General features: G+C 45.8%; 3 non-coding genes across 3 annotated transcripts; 2 read left to right on the forward strand and 1 right to left on the reverse strand.

Moving 5' to 3' along the window:
* The first annotated feature begins 1,148 nt into the window (after positions 1-1,148).
* Positions 1,149-1,230, forward strand: trnas-gcu (transfer RNA serine (anticodon GCU)). The gene has a single exon. It is a non-coding gene; the product is annotated as a tRNA-Ser (tRNA).
* A 3,304-nt stretch (positions 1,231-4,534) lies between these two features.
* trnav-uac (transfer RNA valine (anticodon UAC)) lies at positions 4,535-4,607 on the reverse strand. Its single transcript has one exon. It is a non-coding gene; the product is annotated as a tRNA-Val (tRNA).
* A 9,825-nt stretch (positions 4,608-14,432) lies between these two features.
* On the forward strand, positions 14,433-14,505 carry trnav-cac (transfer RNA valine (anticodon CAC)). The gene has a single exon. It is a non-coding gene; the product is annotated as a tRNA-Val (tRNA).
* The last annotated feature ends 3,602 nt before the right edge of the window (positions 14,506-18,107 follow it).

Genomic DNA, 18,107 nt, shown 5'->3' on the forward strand with positions numbered 1-18,107 from the left:
AATCCTAGGGGACCTATAACTGCCGTCTTCTCCTCATTGGCCTCACTCATCGGGATCTGGCAACATCCACTCCTCAGATCCAGCACATTAAACCACATCGCACCATTCAGACAGACCATCGCGTCTTCGGCCGTCAGACCCGTATTCAGGTCAATGACAGTGCGCCTTATCAGAGTCCTATAATCCACACACACGTCCTTCACGGCTGCAGGGGCCAGTCGCCGCGACCCCTCTCTCAGGTGTCTTCAGCGGTCAACTCCCCTCCCTCGTGGTATTTTGGAGCTTCCACTAAGAGGGTCTCACCCTCAGATACTTCCCCCAGGCCGTACCACCATCGGCTCTCGTTTAAATTCGGTACCGGCCCAATGCTGCTACACACGTCCAGATGAATATTCGGCCAATGTTGTTAATATCACTACATTTTGCGACTTTCATTTACAACGATTTAATATTCTGTATCTCTGTTTCTCTTACATAAAAAGCCATCCTTAAAGGCACGCGCCTCTGACTTTTCAGGCGGCCATAAATTCTGGGAGTGGAATCAGCAAAATGGTCCAGTTCATTCAAAACATCATCGGGCGTGATTTCTTTTTATATATCATATGCATATACCAGAACCGAGCAGCCATGCATTGTGTCGGTTAAGGTTGGGATATTTAGATCTGCTGCCGCAGACGGAGCTAAGTGCTCTTCAGCGTTTCTGTAATTTAATAGCTATCGGGTTCTCATAATTGCCAATACACGAAACGCCGTTGTTTTGGAGCCAGATGATAATTTACGATAATACGTGTTTCTTGAAATCAAACAATTTGATAAACAAGTTACTAGACGTTTACTAAATTCGATATAATTTTATCTCACTGCACTACCCAAAACACACTATTTCTTAGAGCTACAGCACACGGAATCGATCAATTTGGCATAGCACAGCGGTGGCGTCTGAAATGCTAGTAATAGCTAGTTCTGTTTTTCCCTATGGTTAGCACCTATCTCACTAAGTCTTTCTTCCCAATATCCAGAAATTCTGGTAAGCATCACAGGCAAAGTAAATATAAATGGTATCTGAAAACAAATATTTCTAACATAAGCGGAGTTTCTAAGTGCTGTGAAGAAATTCAGAATTTTGTAACACAAGAGACAGAAGAACAGACGAGGTGGCCGAGAGGTTAAGGCGATGGACTGCTAATCCATTGTGCTCAGCACGCGTGGGTTCGAATCCCATCCTCGTCGTGACCTCTTTATGTGAGGGGCCATCTGTTGAACTATTACTGTACTTTAAAGCTTCCAAGTCTCCAATATTTGCCAGATAGTTTGCTTTGTGAGTCATGAAAAATAATGTTCACAATTGGAATTTGTCTCCAAATTTGGTCATTTGGAGAGGAAGTAGGCCATTCCGTCCATCGAGTCTGCTCTGCCATTCCAGCATGGCTGATATACTATCCCTTTCAACCCTATCCTCCTGCCTTCTCCTCGTCACATGTGACCCCCTTACTGATCATGAAACTGTCAATCACCTCTTTTAATATATCGAATGACGTGGCCTCCACAGCTATCTGTAGCAATAAATTCCACAAATTCACAACCATCAGGCTACAGAAATCTCTCCTTACCCCAGTTCGAAAATGACTTCCTTATATTCTGGGTTAGTTCCCTCTATTCTTAGACTTCTCCACGACAAGAAGCATCCTCTCCATGTCCACTATCTCCAGGCCTTTCATTATTCGATAAGTTTCAATGGGATACCCGCGTCATTCTCCGAAACTACAGCAAGTATAGTCCCAAAGTCATTAAACGCTGTGCATATTTCGCCTTGTAATTCCCAGGATCATTCTCGCGAATGTCTCCTGGGTCCTTTCCAATGCCAGCACACCCGCTTTTGGTTAAGGAACACACGCTGCTCAATAGATTCCAACTGCGGTCTGACCAATGCCTTATAAAGACTCAGCATTACATCCTTGTTTTCATTTTCCAGTTCTCTCGAAATGTAAACTGTCACTGCATTTCCCTTCGTTAATACTGAGCCAACCTGCAAGTTGATCTTTCGGGAATCCTGTACCAGGTCTCCCGCTTCCTTCTACACATCTGTTTTCTGAACATGCTCACCGTTTAGAAAATAGACCACGCCTTTATAGCTTCTGCCTAAGTGAACGACCATACACTTTCCAATATAATTTTACATCTCTCTCCTAATCAGTTCAGTTCCTTCTGCCAAGTTCCTGCTGATCAACACTCACACAACATAACCATCAACCTATATTTATACCGTTTGCAAACTGGCCAGAAAACTATCAATCCCCTTATTCAGATTATTGACATATAACGTGAAAATAAGTGGTCCAAACACCAACTGGTCACCGGCAGCCGACAAGAAAAACGCTCCATTTAATTCCACTCGCTGCCTTCGGCCATTCAGCCAATCTTCGATCCATGCTAGTATAACTCCCGTAATACCATCGGCTCTCCTCTTGTTGAGAAACCTCAAGAGTTGCACCCTGTGACATTCTTTCTGATTTTCTAGGCCAGCAACATCCACTGACATTCTCCATTTATCCTGTCTGTTATTTCCTCGAGGAATTCCAACAGATTTGTCAGGCTAAATTTCCCCTGAGGAACACCATGCTGACTTTGCCCTATTTTAATATGTGCCTCGAAGTGCCCCGAAACTTCATCCTTAATAATGGACAACATCGTCCTAAACACGGAAGAAGACTAACGGGCCTAACATTTCCTGTAACACAGATAAAAGTTGCTGGTGAACGCAGCAGGCCAGGCAGCATCTCTAGGAAGAGGTGCAGTCGACGTTTCAGGCCGAGACCCTTCGTCAGGACTAACTGAAGGAAGAGCTAGTAAGAGATTTGAAAGTGGGAGGGGGAGAGGGAGATCCAAAATCATAGGAGAAGACAGGAGGTGGAGGGATGGAGCCAAGAGCTGGACAGGTGATTGGCAAAAGAGATATGAGAGGATAATGGGACAGGAGGCCTAGGCAGAAAGAAAATGGGGATTGGGGGAAACAGAGGATGAGCAAGGAGTACAGTGAGGGGGACAGAGGGAGAAAAAGGAGAGTGAGAGAAAGAATGTGTGTATAAAAATAAATAACGGATGGGGTTAGAGGGGGAGATGGAGTATTAGCGGAAGTTAGAGAAGTCAATGTTCATGCCATTAGGTTGGAGGCTTCACGGACAGAATATAAGGTGTTGTTCCTCCAACCTGAGTGTGGCTTCATCTTGACAGTAGAGGAGGGCGTCGATAGACATATCGGAATGGGAATGGGATGTGGAATTAAAATGTGTGGCTGAATGGGAATGGAAATAAAATTTCTTGTCTTTTGTTTCTCTCCCTTTAAAGAGTGGAGAGACATTTCCAATTTTCCAGTTCTCCTGAACTGTTCCAAAGTCTGCTGCTCCTTGAACGATCAGTACAAATGCGCCTACAGGGGAAAATGTGTGAGTGTCACTATAAGTTGCGATGTTTATCAGTTTCCCCATTCAGCCTCCGTCTCTTCGCAACGATGAAGGGCGGATGGAGGTGCATGCGGAAATTCTGAACTGGGAGTTGAGCGCACAGATCCCGAAGCAGGTGATTTTCAAACCTTCCTGCAGAACACGCGTCAGAAACGTTTAAACACAGCGCGGTGTCGATTAATACTCGAGTGTACCGAACTGATATCAAAGACAGATCGAGCGGAGTATGTTCTCGTCATCCGATTCCGGAGACAGCAGAAGAGCGGCACAACGTCCGGACCGAGTAAGTGAAATGCATCAACCGCGGCCACGCAGGCGAGGAATGTACAAGTAAAACACAAACTGAAGGAATTTCCATACAGCGCATGAATACTGTGGGCGGCACCGATTAAACCGCGATTTCCCCACCCATCTGTCTCTTTCCTTCCGATGTACAGTTTTATGTTTTCTCCCTTCCATTCTGCTGATACCTCCGGATACATTTTAACTGACATTTCTGCAACTTCAGTGATACATATTTTATATCGACTGTGGGCAGATTGGAACATCAGTGGTAAGTCCGCCATCAAGACATTGAATAATATTCGTAACAGTGGCCGGTTTGATGACGATAACTGACCCTTATGTTTTAATAATGTAATAGAGGTAACAGGGTGCCGAGGGAACATCGGGAGCTATGTGTTGAGTCACAGGGCAAAGTGTACACCGAAATATAAACTTATTCGTGACGTTAACGACGAAGGAAAGAAAAAACATCACTGGTTAATTACTCATCTGCATGCATGCGTGGGATATTCCGTAAGTAGTTACATGTTGCATCAATACTCAGCAAGACCGACATATTAAAATATAGTGACTATAACTCTATACCGATATACGATCTCGCATCATCATCTTGTCTCGAAACAAAACGGTTCCCAATTCCCTTGCTCTGTAGATTATGCACGAGGTTTTTGGCCATTCCTTTTCAATTTCCCGCAGGGGTATTTCCATGATAATAAATGTAAATACGAACGTAAAAGTTCGCGGGATCTTTGAGATCACGTGCCTCCTAAATCCTGGAGCCTAAAGGGTGTTTCTGTCCAGGATTGAACTGGAGACCTTTCGCGTGTAAAGCGAACGTGATAACCACTACACCACAGAAACGCTGCCAGGAGCTCAATGTTCTACGCTATTGAGCACTGACCAGACACCCTGCACCTCCGACTCTCTACTTATTCATCCTGCTCTTAAGGACAATTTTTTTCTGCCCGCAAGCAATAGAAAACGAAATTTTGCCTACTCTTCGTTCCCACTTCAGGAACAAGGGCCAACTTTATAGGGCATATTTATTAAATTCACGACGAATTTGCTGTGATGTTTCGGTCAGGGCGCAACATCCAACAACATCCAACTGTACCTCTTCCTAGAGATGCTGCCTGGCCTGCTGCGTTCACCAGCAACTTTGATGTGTTGCAACAAAAAACGTATCGGCCGCTGCAGTGTCCTTCAGTCACCACATGGTGGCTCCCCGCCTCTCAAGAATAATTCAGCTGTAATTTTGACATTTCTCGCTGTAGATTAGTTCTTCGCCAGTCTTCGCCAATCTTCCGTTCTCGTCACTCTCGCCAGAACGTTAATTGAAGGAAATAATTCATAGACAACGGAAATAGTGAAAACAAGAGGAAATAGCATCTGTAGAGTCAGAAACCAATGTCTTTAGCCCCGCCTAGTGCACAAGCGAGCTATTACTAAACACACAATCACACTAATGTTTCATTAATTCCATCTTAATCTTCATTTTCCAATCTGTTCCGTCGTATCTGAACCAGACCCACTCATCTGCGGATAATTAAACAACCTCTTTTGGATGGAAAATTATATTAATCACAATAACCATCAGGAAGCGAGCCCCGTGTAACAGGAGAGCGGGAATGTGAGCATTTTACAGCAGTGCTGAGTCGGTCACATCAGAGGTCGCAGGTCACAGAGAGCCTGAAGGATCTGATAATCGGCATGTCAGTAGATTTGGTGGAGGGCTCCATTCTTTAACAGCAGCTTGGTAAAGGAAGTCAGAAATCGGATTACACTGGACATGGAAGAACTGATTTATAATTCTGTTCCAGAATGGAATCGTCTCAACTGCAGGTTTCAATAGTTTAGTGTGAAAAGTAACCAAGGAATTGCCCATTTCCGGACCTTTTAGTTTTCATTCCCTGCGCTCACCTTGTACTGTAACAACAGCCGCAATGACATGGATAATTCCTCCAGTTTAACCCCATGTCAGGGTGCTGGAAGGTGGAGTTTGATACTGTCCTCCAAGCATTTGCGGCGCGGCGCCTATGCTGGGTACATCGCATGTCGCGCGGTTTCACTGGGTAACTGATAGCTTGCATATCGGCCGGGACTCTACCTTTGATTTAATGTCATGTACAGCAGGAACAAATCCATGCGGGGTTTTATCGGGATTATGGACAGTATATTGTTTTAATTTACGCTGGCAGATCAGTGCACATATTTATTACGTGAGTGAAACGTGGATGTGACTCCGTTCAATGCAGAGGTAATTTTAGCAACGTGGATAAACTGTAATGGTGTTTCTATCGCATGTTTCAATGAGGGGCGGACTTTGGTGGGCAGAGAGATTCTCTCCTCGACCTGTTCTTTTACGCTGGGTTAACCTATGTAAAGAACAGATTGGCTTCAATGATGAGAGCTCCGGCCAGTCTGTTTGGAGAGTGGATGGTCAGCTCTTTCCAAAATTAATTACAACATGAGTACTCCACTTGTAAAAAACAATCTACGTTCAATTTAGTGACACAATCTTAGCCACTGTTTTACTCCGCTGGGGTGGAAGGAGAATCGAAGTACGGGATCATCAGGGGTATGAGAGATTTCTGTTACAACTGCAGGATGGTGAATGTCGGTTGCGACCATCCGCCCAACGACAGCTTCTCGAAAAAGCATAGGGGGACATTCGAGCCGTGGCTGTGTTGTGATTCGAAGCCTCTTCACTTTAAAGACTGGAGACAGAAACCTCTCGGCTACACTACCCGTGAGCAGATTACATGATGATCTGAAATTGATTGCACACGGTTCATGTATTGAAGTTCCCAACAGAAAAAAAAAAACACGCATGGAAAGCAGTGAAAACCAGCTGGAAAAGTGACAGGTAGGGGGAGTTGTCAGCAAGAGGGATAGATGGGGCGGGGGAGTGGTGGTGGCAGGGTGAGCGCGAATGGAAATTATGAAGTAAGATAACCCGAATATAACGTTCTGAGGGTCACTTGCGATCGTAAAAAGTAGGTCCTGTGTCTCTGGGAATCATTTTGTGTCTTAAGACTGCCAATGCGAGTAATCTTTGCATTTGGTCTACCACGTGGAATTAATGGAGACTTAGTTTCCTTTCTTCGGGTTGCTGGTCCGAGGTGTTCGAGGGCGGTAGTGTAGACAGCGTCTGTGAAGGCCGTCCACTGTTCCTCAACGCTGGTCCCGTCATGCTGTGGTGTGTCTGGCAGTCTGCCTTCAAGGTCATCGACGAGTTCTTCTGCAACCCTGCTGCTTTTCAGCTTGGAGACATTCAGCCTCTTTGCAATCTTCTACCCTTGGGGTCTTCTCATGGGCAGAATGCGAAGCCTGAACTTGGACACGATGAGGCGGTGGTCGGTCCAGCAGTCGGCACCACACATGGCTCTCGTCACTCTGACACCCATCCTGTCCCTCTTCCTGGTGATGATGCAGTCAATCAGATGCCAGTGCTTCGAGTGTGGGTGCATCCATGACGTCTTCTTGCGGGTGGGTAGGCGGAACAGGGTGTTGGTGATGACAAGGTCGTGTGTGGCACATGTCTTGAGGAGCAGAAGGCCGTTGTTGTTACACTTGCCAGTGCCGTGTCTTCCAATGATCCCTTCCCAGGTTTGGTAGCCTGTCCCTACTCTGGCATTGAAGTCCCCGAGAACGATGAGCTTCTCTGACTGTGGGATTGCTGAGATGAGGGCGTCGAGTTCTTCGTAGAACTTGTCTTTAATGTCATCTGGGTTGGTCATGGTGGGAGCGTAGGCACTAATCAGCGCAGCACTCTTCTTGTTTGCAAGTGGGAGCTGAAGTGTCATCAGGCGGTCGTTGATGCTCTCTGGGTGCTTGGTGAGTTTACGGGCGAGGTTAGAATTGATGGCAAATCCCACGCCTGCTTCTCGTCGTTCAGCGCTGCTGCGACCGCTCCAGAAGAACGTGTATCCACCAAGACTGGTTTGATGAGAATGATGAAGAAATACAGGCACTACTAACGGAGAAACATCAACATTACAGAGCGCATCAGAACGACCCCACGTCGCTAGCCAAGAAAGATGCCTTTACCAACGCAAGAAGAAAGGTGCAGAAAATACTTCGCGAGATGCAGGACAGCTGGTTCAGCAAGAAGACCGATGAAATCCAGGGCTATGCAGACAGCCACGACATAAAGCGCTTCTACGATGCGCTTAAGGCTGTATCCGGCTCCTCACCTCTCCTCAACGCAGATGAGACGCAGCTGCTGACAGAGAAGAAGCAGATTCTGGATCGGTGGGCTGAGCACTTTAACAACGTCCTTAACCGCCCTGCCGACATCAACGACGAGGCCATTGCCCGCCTGCCCCAGGTAGAGATCAACAAGAACCTCGACACTTTCCCCACAGTAGATGAAGTCAGGAAGGCAGTGAAGCAACTCTCCTGTGGCAAAGTGCCAGGACCCGATATAATCCCTGCTGAGTTATACAAAGCAGGAGGCCCTGTCATGATGCAAAAGCTGACTGTTCTCTTCCAGTCCATGTGGAAAAAGGGACAGGTCCCGCAACAGCTGAAAGATGCCAGCATAGTCCACATCTACAAGAGGAAAGGCAACCGCCAGTCTTGCGACAACCAACGAAGCATCTCCCTCTTGTCCATTGCGGGGAAGTTCTGGCCCGCGTCCTGCTCAACCGCGTTCTCCAACATCTTGAGCGAGGTATGCTCCCAGAAAGCCAGTGTGGCTTCCGTGCTGAACTTGGGACGGCGGACATGATTTTTGCTGCGTGCCAACTCCAGGAAAAATGCCAGGAGCAACACAGCGACCTCTTCGTGACCTTTGTCGATCTAACCAAGGCTTTCGATACGGTCAGCAGAGAAGGCTTGTGGAAGATCATGGAGAAGTTTGGCTGCCCCAGCAAGTTCATCACAATCGTCCGGCAGTTCCACGACGGTATGATGGTGAAAGTTCTGGATGACGGCGACGAGTCGGAGGCCTTCCCAGTGACAAATAGCGTCAAACAAGGCTGCGTTCTTGCCCCGTATCTGTTCAGTATGGTATTCTCTGCCATGCTGACAGATGCCTTCCGTAACTACGAAGAAGGAATCCACGTCAGGTAGAGGACTGACGGCAGGTTGTTCAACCTTAGGCGCCTGCAGGCAGTTACAAAGGTGCAAGAGACTGTCATCAGAGACTTCTTGTTTGCTGATGACTGCGCACTCAACGCCAGCACAGATCAGGAGATGCAGCGTGAAACGGACTGCTTCTCACAAGCCTGCGACAACTTCGGTCTCACTATCAGCACCAAAAAGACCGAAGTTATGTACCAGCCTGCCCCAGGAAAGCCATACCAGGAGCCGCGCATCACGGTGAAGGGCCAGAACCCCCAGGCAGTCGACAACTTCATCTACCTGGGCAGCATACTCTCTCGCGCAGTGAACATAGACGCTGAGATCAACAACAGGATTGCCAAAGCCAGCGCCGCCTTTGGGAGACTCCGTGAGAACGTCTGGGAGCGGAGAGGACTCAGCCTTACCACCAAGCTGAAGGTCTACTGTGCAGTGGTCCTTACCACCCTCCTTTACGCCAGCGAGACCTGGACTGTCTACAGCAGACACGCCAAACAGCTCAACCACTTTCACCTGAGCTGTCTCCGCAGACTCCTCCACATCAGGTGGCAGGACACAGTCCCCGACACGGAAATCCTGGAACGAGCTGGGCTCTGCAGCGTCTACACCCTCCTGCTGAAAGCCCAAGCCAGGTGGGCTGGACATGTGGTCAGAATGCCAGACAGCCGATTGCCTAAGCAGCTGCTGTACGGAGAACTGTGTCAGGGCAAGCGCTCAGTCGGGGGGCAGAAGAAACGTTACAAAGACTGCCTCAAAGCATCCCTCAAAGGCCTGGGTGTCGACATCAACACGTGGGAGACGCTTGCCCTCCACCGTCCAGCTTGGCGCAGCAAGATCACCACAGGAGCCCGTGCAGCTGAAGTCAGGCGCACCATCGAGGCGCAACGAAAGCGTGCTGTGAGCAAGGCCCGAGCAGCATCCACTGCCATGACAGCACCCACCCACTTGTGTCCCACATGTGGGCGAGCCTTCAGGGCCCGGATTGGCCTCATCAGTCACCTCCGGACCCACAGCCACCAATCTCCCATTTGACTTTGAAGCCATGGTCATCTCCGACTACGAAGGACGAACAACAACAACAACAACAAAGAAGGTTCACCAGATTGATTCCTGGGATGGCGGGAGTTTCATATGATGAAAGACTGGCTCGGCTAGGCTTATACGCTATGAATTTAGAAGATTGAGAGGGGATCTTATTGAAACGTATAAAATTATAAAGGGATTGGATAGGCTAGATGTAGGAAGATTGTTGCCGATGTTGAGGAAGTCCAGAATGAGGGGTCACAGTTTGAGGATAAAGTGGAAGCCTTTTAGGACCGACATGAGGAAAAACTTCTTCACACAGAGAGTAGTGAATCTGTGGAATTCTCTGCCACAGGAAACAGTTCATTGGCTATATTTAAGAGGGACTTAGAAAAGGCCCTTGTGGCTAAAGGGATCAGGGGATATGGAGGGAAGGCGGGTACAGGGGTCTGAGTTGAACGATCAGCCATGATCGTACTGAATGGCGGTGCAGGCTCGAAGGGCCGAATGGCCGACTCCTGCACCTATTTTCTATGTTTCTATGTTTCTATATCAGCTGCATCTAACACGATGGACACAGGTTTAGTGGAAGTGTAGGTTTCAGAGTTTGTCACGTAATGTGTTGACTTTCTTTGTTCCATTCTGACGTAAGGCAATGACGCGACGATTTAATTGGACATTTGCCGGCCGAGGCTACTGTACTTTCATTGTTCACAACGAGAAACATTGTAACAATAAACACACTGAGTTTGGCTGCTCAATCTACGGAATACTTGTCTACGCAGATGATCCCGAGTTCCCGATTAATGCTGAATCCACTGATATCAGGACTTTAATCTCCGTCTGCGGTGGGGGATATGTGCGTTGATGATCCTGCCGCCTTTTGTTTCCCTCTAGGTTTCATTTCCAACCGAATTAGAAGACGATTTGTATAATTTGATAATAAATGTACCTTTTAACCTGAAGTTATACCCGCTTGAGCTGAAAGCGAAGATCGATAAGGAGGTTCATCGATCAACCTTGCTTTTATAAGATCAAACTTGCTGTTATTAGTCGAAGCCTTAAGTTCAAAAGTGAAGGGGTTATGTTGCAAATTTATAAAACTCTGATTAGGCTATTTCTGGAGTATTGCATACAATTCTCGTCACCCTACTGTAGGAAGGAAGTTCAGGCTTTGAAGAGGTTGAAGAGGAGGTTTACCTGGATGCGGCCGGGTTTAAAGGGTATATGTGTTTATGGAAGGTTGGATTAACATGGTTTGTTTTCTTTGGAGCACCGGGAGCTGAGGGGAGATCTAGTAGAGGTTTAGAAGATTATGAGGTGAAGAGTTAGAGTAGACAGGGTGCGTCGGTTTCCCAGGGTTGAAGTAACTAATACCAGATGCCATGCATTGAGGATGGGAGGAGGTAGATTCTGGGGAGATGTCAAGGTCAAACTTTTTTGATCAGAGTGGTGGATGCCTGGAGTGCACTGCCCGGTACGGTGGTAGAAACAAAAACATTAGAGGCTTTAAAGAGATCAGAATCAGAATTCAGAAAAAAAAAATCGGGTTTATTATCATTGGCATGTGTCGTGAAATTTTGTAACTCAGCAGCAGCATTTCAAAGTAATACATAATATCGACGAAGAAAATAAATAATAATAAATAAGTAAATCAATGATGTTATACGTATATCGAATAGATTAAAAATTGTGTAAAAAAGCAGAAATAATATATATTTGAAAATAGAGGTGGTGTTCATGGGTTCAATGTCCATTTAAGAATCGGATGACAGAGAGGAAGAACCTGTTACTGAATCGCTGAGTGTGTACCTTCAGGCTTCTGTGCCTCCTATCTGATGGTAACAGTGAGAAAAGGGCATGTCCTGGGTACTGGAGGTCCTTAATAGTGGACGCTTTCTGAGGTACTTCTCCTTGAAGATGTCCTGGGTACTTCGTAGGCTAGTATCCACGATGGAGAGGAACAAATTTTACAAACCTCTGCAGCTTCTTTCGGTTCTGTGCAGTAGCCCCACTCCCCATACCAGACAGCGATGCAGCCTGTCAGAATGCTTCCCAATGTACATCTATAGAAGCTTTTCAGTGCATTGGTTGACATACCAAATCTCTTCAAACTCCCGATGAAGTACTGACGTTTTCTTGCCTTCTTTAGAACTGCATCGATATGTGGCGACCAGGATAAGTCCTCAGAGATCTTGACACCCAGGAACCTGAAACTGCTCACTGTCTCCACTTCTGATCCCTCTATGAGGATTGGAATGTGTTCCTTCGTCTTACCCTTCCTGAAGTCCACACTCAGCTCTTTCGTCTTGTTGATGTTCAGTGCCAGGTTGTTGCTGCGACACCACTCCGCTAGTTGGCATATCTCAGTCCCGTAGGCCCTCTCTTCTCCATCTGAGATTCTACCTACAATGTTTGCATCATCAGCAAATTTATAGGCGGTACTTGATGCGCACATTTGATTACTCGATATCCACATGGATGTCAGGAAGATCGAGGGATATGGACATGGTAGGAAGGAGGGATTAGAGTTTGAGTATCTTTGATTTGCTGTTTAGATGCCACGGCAATACACTGTGGGCCGAACGGCGTTTTCACGTATATTTCTGTGCTGTTTGCTCCATGATATTGGAATTTCTTCCAGTTTTCCTTTCCAGATATTTACAACCAAGTGTTTGCAGCGCTGGGCTCTAGTGGCGCAATCGGTTAGCGCGCGGTACTTATATGGCAGTACACGGCGGAGAAATGCCGAGGCTGGGAGTTCCAGCCTCACCTAGAGCACTTGTGATTTTAATGCTTGCAACACCCAGGTGACTGCGCGTTTTTCAAGCTGAGCACCCTGTTTATTACTTGCATTTAACTTCGAAGCGATGCACCTTTGACCTTATTCACTAAAAGGCATGTGCCCGCGGGGCTGCAAACATTCTCCCTGTTTGCTTCTCTCGCTCAACACGCGTAGCCTCACTTCCCTTTGTTGAACGTGCCTGAACAGGCGATTTCTTTGTTGAATCAGGACATCACAAGCCCAACACATTCCTGTCTTCTCAATTCAATTAACCAAACAGTGAAACAACGAACCCGACCTTTCCTGAAGCCATGCCTCAGAAACGCTGTAATTGCACCTCACCTTGGTTCGCTGTGCTGTCGATTAAGCTCAATGTTTACTTACTACGGCGAGTTGTTTCAGGCCCACGCGAACAAAAGAGATATTAATCGTGGCCTCAATGGCCAGAAATGGTATCGAGATGATGATATCTCTATCCCTCTCTCCCAACATGAAGCTCCACTATTTCAGGACAGAATTATAAAATAATTCTCACATGTCCTGTGTTCACTAAGCCTCTGTGAAAGAGAGGACACCTCCCCCGATTCTACTGACATGCTGAGATTCCGTTTCCAATGGTCAGATCCCTCTAGCTGCAATGCGATCCCTCCACTGCGACCTTTGATTTGGTCTATTTGCCTGAAGGTTGTTGTTCCCAATATAAATTTCCTTCACAATCGGTCATATAACTGGCCTTTCATGTCTTTGTCTGGTTGCGATCCGACGGATTAGATTGGAACATGATCATCAGTGAGATATCAGTGTGATGGTGTGTCTGGTGTTAGTGTGGATTCAGTGTGACGATTGGCCGTGATTCATTACTCTACAGCTGGTATCATCTCACAAGTAACTCCGGCTTGTAACGCGTCCTGTTGTCTATAAGTGTATTGGCACGTTGTTCAGTCACTTTCAATTAACTTGTAATCTGAGGTGATGAGAAAGGACGAGAGAGACAGGGTGAGAAATCTTAAAGGCGCCGTTGAATTTAGTTCGTGAGCTGGAGCACAACCTCGTGGGAGGGGAAGGGGGAGATCCAAAATGATAGGAGAAGACAGGAGGGCGAGGGAGAAAAAGGAGAGAGAGAAAAATACACACACACACATATATGTGTGTGTGTGTGTGTGTGTATTCTTTTTCTTCCTCTCCTTTTTCTCCCTCTGTCCCTCTCACTATACCCTTCGCCCATGGGCTTCACCCTCCCCCTTTCCTTTCTCCCTGGGCCTCCTGTCCCATGATCCTCTCATATCCCTTTACCAATCACGTGACCAGCTCTTGGCTCCATCCCTCCCCCTCCTGTCTTCTCCTATCATTTTGGATCTCCCCCTCCCCCTCCCACTTTCAAATCTCTTACTAACTCTTCCTTCAGTTAGTCCTGACGAAGGGTCTCGGCCTGAAACGTCGACTGTACCTCTTCCTAGAGATGCTGCCTGGCCTGCTGCGTTCACCAGCAACTTTTATGTGTGTTGCTCGAAATTCCAACATCTACAGATTTCCTCGTGTTTGCTGTTTGAATTCTTTGCTGTATATAAGCAACATAGTTCAGTTACCTGTTACATGTCGCGCCCTGACCAGCACCCCACAGGAAATTGTTAATGCATGTAACCGTATATGTCACATAAATGCAATAATTGTCATTGAAAGCGAAGAGGAACGGTGGGTAATGACTTGTTCTTATTGCTGTATTGCAGAGCAGGGTGGGGAGGAGGTGCCTCGGGTCATTGCTCAATAGCGCAGAGTATTGAGCGCTTTGCACAGTTTCTGTGGTGTAGTGGTTATCACGTTCGCTTCACACGCGAAAGGTCCCCAGTTCAATCCTGGGCAGAAACATCGTTTGGGCTCCAGTGTTTGGGATGAACTTGAAACTGAACTTTTCAGTTCGTGTTCAGGTTTACTGTCGTGGGCATCCAGGGTGTAAGTACATGAGCATCCGCTTTTCCAGCAGTAGCACATTGTATTTCAAACCTGACAATGGTAAAGTAAAGAAAGAAAAAATAATAAAAATGATATATAATTTTCAGGAAAACATAAACGGATTTAAACATAAGTAGGTTCGTGGATGACGTAGACGGCACAACGGGAGAATTAGCGGTTCGAAGCTATTGTCGCAGAGCGGAGGATGTGTTCTGGTTTCACCGGAGCGGACATCTCAAATGTTCCCATCCAGACAAACATCAGGAGCAAATACCGTGTCCTGCAAAATTTCAAAACTACTTTAAGATGTTAAATCGCTCCACATCCTTCCTGTAGTCAGGTGACCAGAACTAAGCACAGTACTCTAAGTAGGGTCTGACCAGGGTCCTATCCAAGACTATCCCTATTACATTTTCTGCACAAAGAAGTAATATTTGCCATTCTCCCATCCTCCCGTACTACTTCTGTGGACAGTGATGATGCAAATGTCATGTCCAAAAGCGCTGCAACATCTTCGCTCGCTTTCTATAATTACCTGGATTACATAGCTTCCAGCACCGGGAAATGGTTTATATTCATGTATTCCCAGTTTCTAGGTCGTAATTCTAAGTGTCTACATGCCTCAGCTCACCCGCATTTTTTCGCTGTATCCACATTCATCAAGGTCTCACTGACTGGTGAATCCCGAAGCAAAGTATCAAAGTGTCACTGCCTCCTTGGACTACAAGCAAGTTTCCTCTTTTATCTCTGATCTCTCCCACTCTCTCTCGTTATCCTCCTGTTTTTCACCTATCTTAATGCGGCTCTCTCATGCCTTCTCATACCTCCTTTTAATTTTTCTAAGTCGATTGTTAAATCCCTCCTGGCTGCATTGTGACTTTCCATAGCACTGTCTGATCCTTTCTTCCAAAACCTTAAGTATATTTATTTCTTTTTCTTGAAGAGGTGTTCCATATCTCTTATCAACCAGAGTTACTTTACGGAGCCATCCGATCCCCACCTCAATGAAAGAAGCTAATACTGAATCCCAATCAATGCTGCATTAACGATCTCCATATTTCTCTTGTGCATTTGAAGGTACAAATCGCTTCCCAAAATCGGCTCCAACGTTCCTACCCAATAGTATCAATTAAGTGCATTCCATATTGTCTGCTGCTATCCCAGTGTAAGGTATTTCGAATAGCTGTGCTCTATCCATCTGAACTGCTGACACGCGGAGAGATCAGTTACCTGATCCATTTCACTTTCTGGTGATCCTAGCACAGGATCGACTGTTCACTAGTCCACCTGCCCGCTACTTGTACCAATTCTTCTGCCTGTACACAACTGAGAAATTCTGTCACATCTAAACCTTTTAAACAGAGGAATTGCCGATGAATATCAGTGAAGTTTAAGTTGCCCGTGACAACAGCCGTGTTAATATAAGCACCTGTGCAAAATCTATCTCCCGATCTGTCACTGTCTCTGTGTGTTGTTTTCGTTTTGGTGATGGGATCTCTGTACAGAATACTCTCAAACGAGTGTTTGTTCCCTTCCTACTTCTGAGTTCCACTCACAGTCCATTGGCATACAATCCCACCACATTGTCCCCGCTTTCCGCGCTGTGCTACTATGAAGCTCCCCCTTTGTTTAAAAGGCTTTCCCTTTACTCTCTTTTACCCGACTATGAGCATTTTGAAACACCTGAACCTGTAAAAGTACGGAAATCATTCCTCTCCTTGTGATTGAATTGACTTTATTTCTTACGTCCTTCACTTACATGAGGAATAAAAAAAAAATCTTTAGGTTACGTTTCTGTTTAAATGTGCAATGTGCCATCCTAGTAATTTATAATAATTTATAATAAATGGAACAGGCAATGTAACATAGAAAAACATTCAAACCAGCGTGAGTTAGTCAGTTTAATGGTCTGGTGCATGAAGCTGTCCCGGAGACTGTTGGTCCTGGCTTTTATGCTGCGGTAAGGTTTCCCGGATTATTGTCAGATCTCTGTAATAGTTTGGAATTTATTCATTTCAGGATGACCAGGCACACGATTGTTTGAATTTATGACGTACTTGCCAAACCTACTGAATTTTAAACTGCTTTATTCAAAAACTTCGCTGAATTGGAATTGGAGTTGGCGTTGCCTATACAGAAGGCCATTTAACGTAAACACATATTTCATTTCATCCTTCAGCTGTTGTCTGAATTTCCTTTGTGTCAGTGTGTAGATACAAGTATTGGTGCACACACTAAGAATTTGAAACATTAATCCAGTTTGCTGCAGTATATATACCGGGGAACTGAAATATCTGTCCTGGTAATAGTAATTTTCCACTTGCCATTTCAGAGAATGAGCTATATAGGGCATCCAAAACAATATGAAATTAGTTGAAATTGCAAACAATAAGATCATCGATTTTCTGGGGTTTTCCACCTCGGTATCTTTCTGTTTATCGCTGCTCTTCCGAAGCCCTCTGCGGGGTCTATTTGCCGCAATTATATGTCTTACTGTTAACCCATTGAAGATAAGAATTAAGCTGATTGGTAGCAATGGTGTTAAAATGCTCTCACGTAATTCGAGTCCTTTCCACACGGGTGAAGCAGTGTATTCACGTGTGAAGGAGTAACGCCACGGCACGTTGTCAATGATGACGTAAGGTTCAAGAGCAAAGTAAAACGGGACACTCTTCCCGCAACTCACTATAACCACGGTCACCATGATGACCGTTGCTGTTCTCTCAGTGCAGTATCGTTCCCCTAGTTTTTCACAACATATTGCGATGAAACGGTCGAATGTGAAACTGACCGTAAACCACACAGAACAGTCTCTCATCACACCAAATAATACATTTGTCAGAGCGCATACAGGAGTGATCAGCAGTGATCTGGAATAAATGTAGATATTGTTGGTCCGGTCCACTAAAGCGAAAACTATAACCACTATCAGTTCCGTTGTTGCCATTCCAACCAGGTAACGGGTGATGCATTTGGACAGTCCGCACTTTCCCTGAGATAGGATCACAATCGCCGTTAAATTAACTACAAGAAATTTGGAGAGAGAGAAACAGATTTATTTTATCCCATTCAGCGGAGCACATTCGCTTCTGACATTGAGGGCGGGACACCAGCTCGGCAGGTGAAATGGAGTATACCTTATTGAACGGGGAGATACGATCATTCTTTACTGTCGCTTCTTCTAGTCATTTCGAGTCATTTGAACAAGAAGGTCACAGTAACAGCTGATGACATGTGTCACAATAAAACATGTTGTACGTATGTTCTTCTGAGCTTGTAAGAGAGATCGAGAGCAATGTTCCAGGGGCCTTTGGTAATAAAAAGTTACCCGCCCAGAGGAATTTAGCTGCGGTTTAGGGCCGGATTGATGAGCGTTCATGTCCGGATTAGCAGAGAGTGGGTTGTTGATTTTTTGACCGTGACGGGTCTACTGCAGGGATTGGTGTTAGTCCCATTGCTATTTATCATGTATGTTACTGACTCAGATCTCGATGTAGAAAACTGAATCAGAAGAATTA

Source organism: Mobula birostris, chromosome 13, assembly GCF_030028105.1.
Source record: "Mobula birostris isolate sMobBir1 chromosome 13, sMobBir1.hap1, whole genome shotgun sequence".
NCBI classification, from domain to species: Eukaryota; Metazoa; Chordata; class Chondrichthyes; order Myliobatiformes; family Myliobatidae; genus Mobula; species Mobula birostris.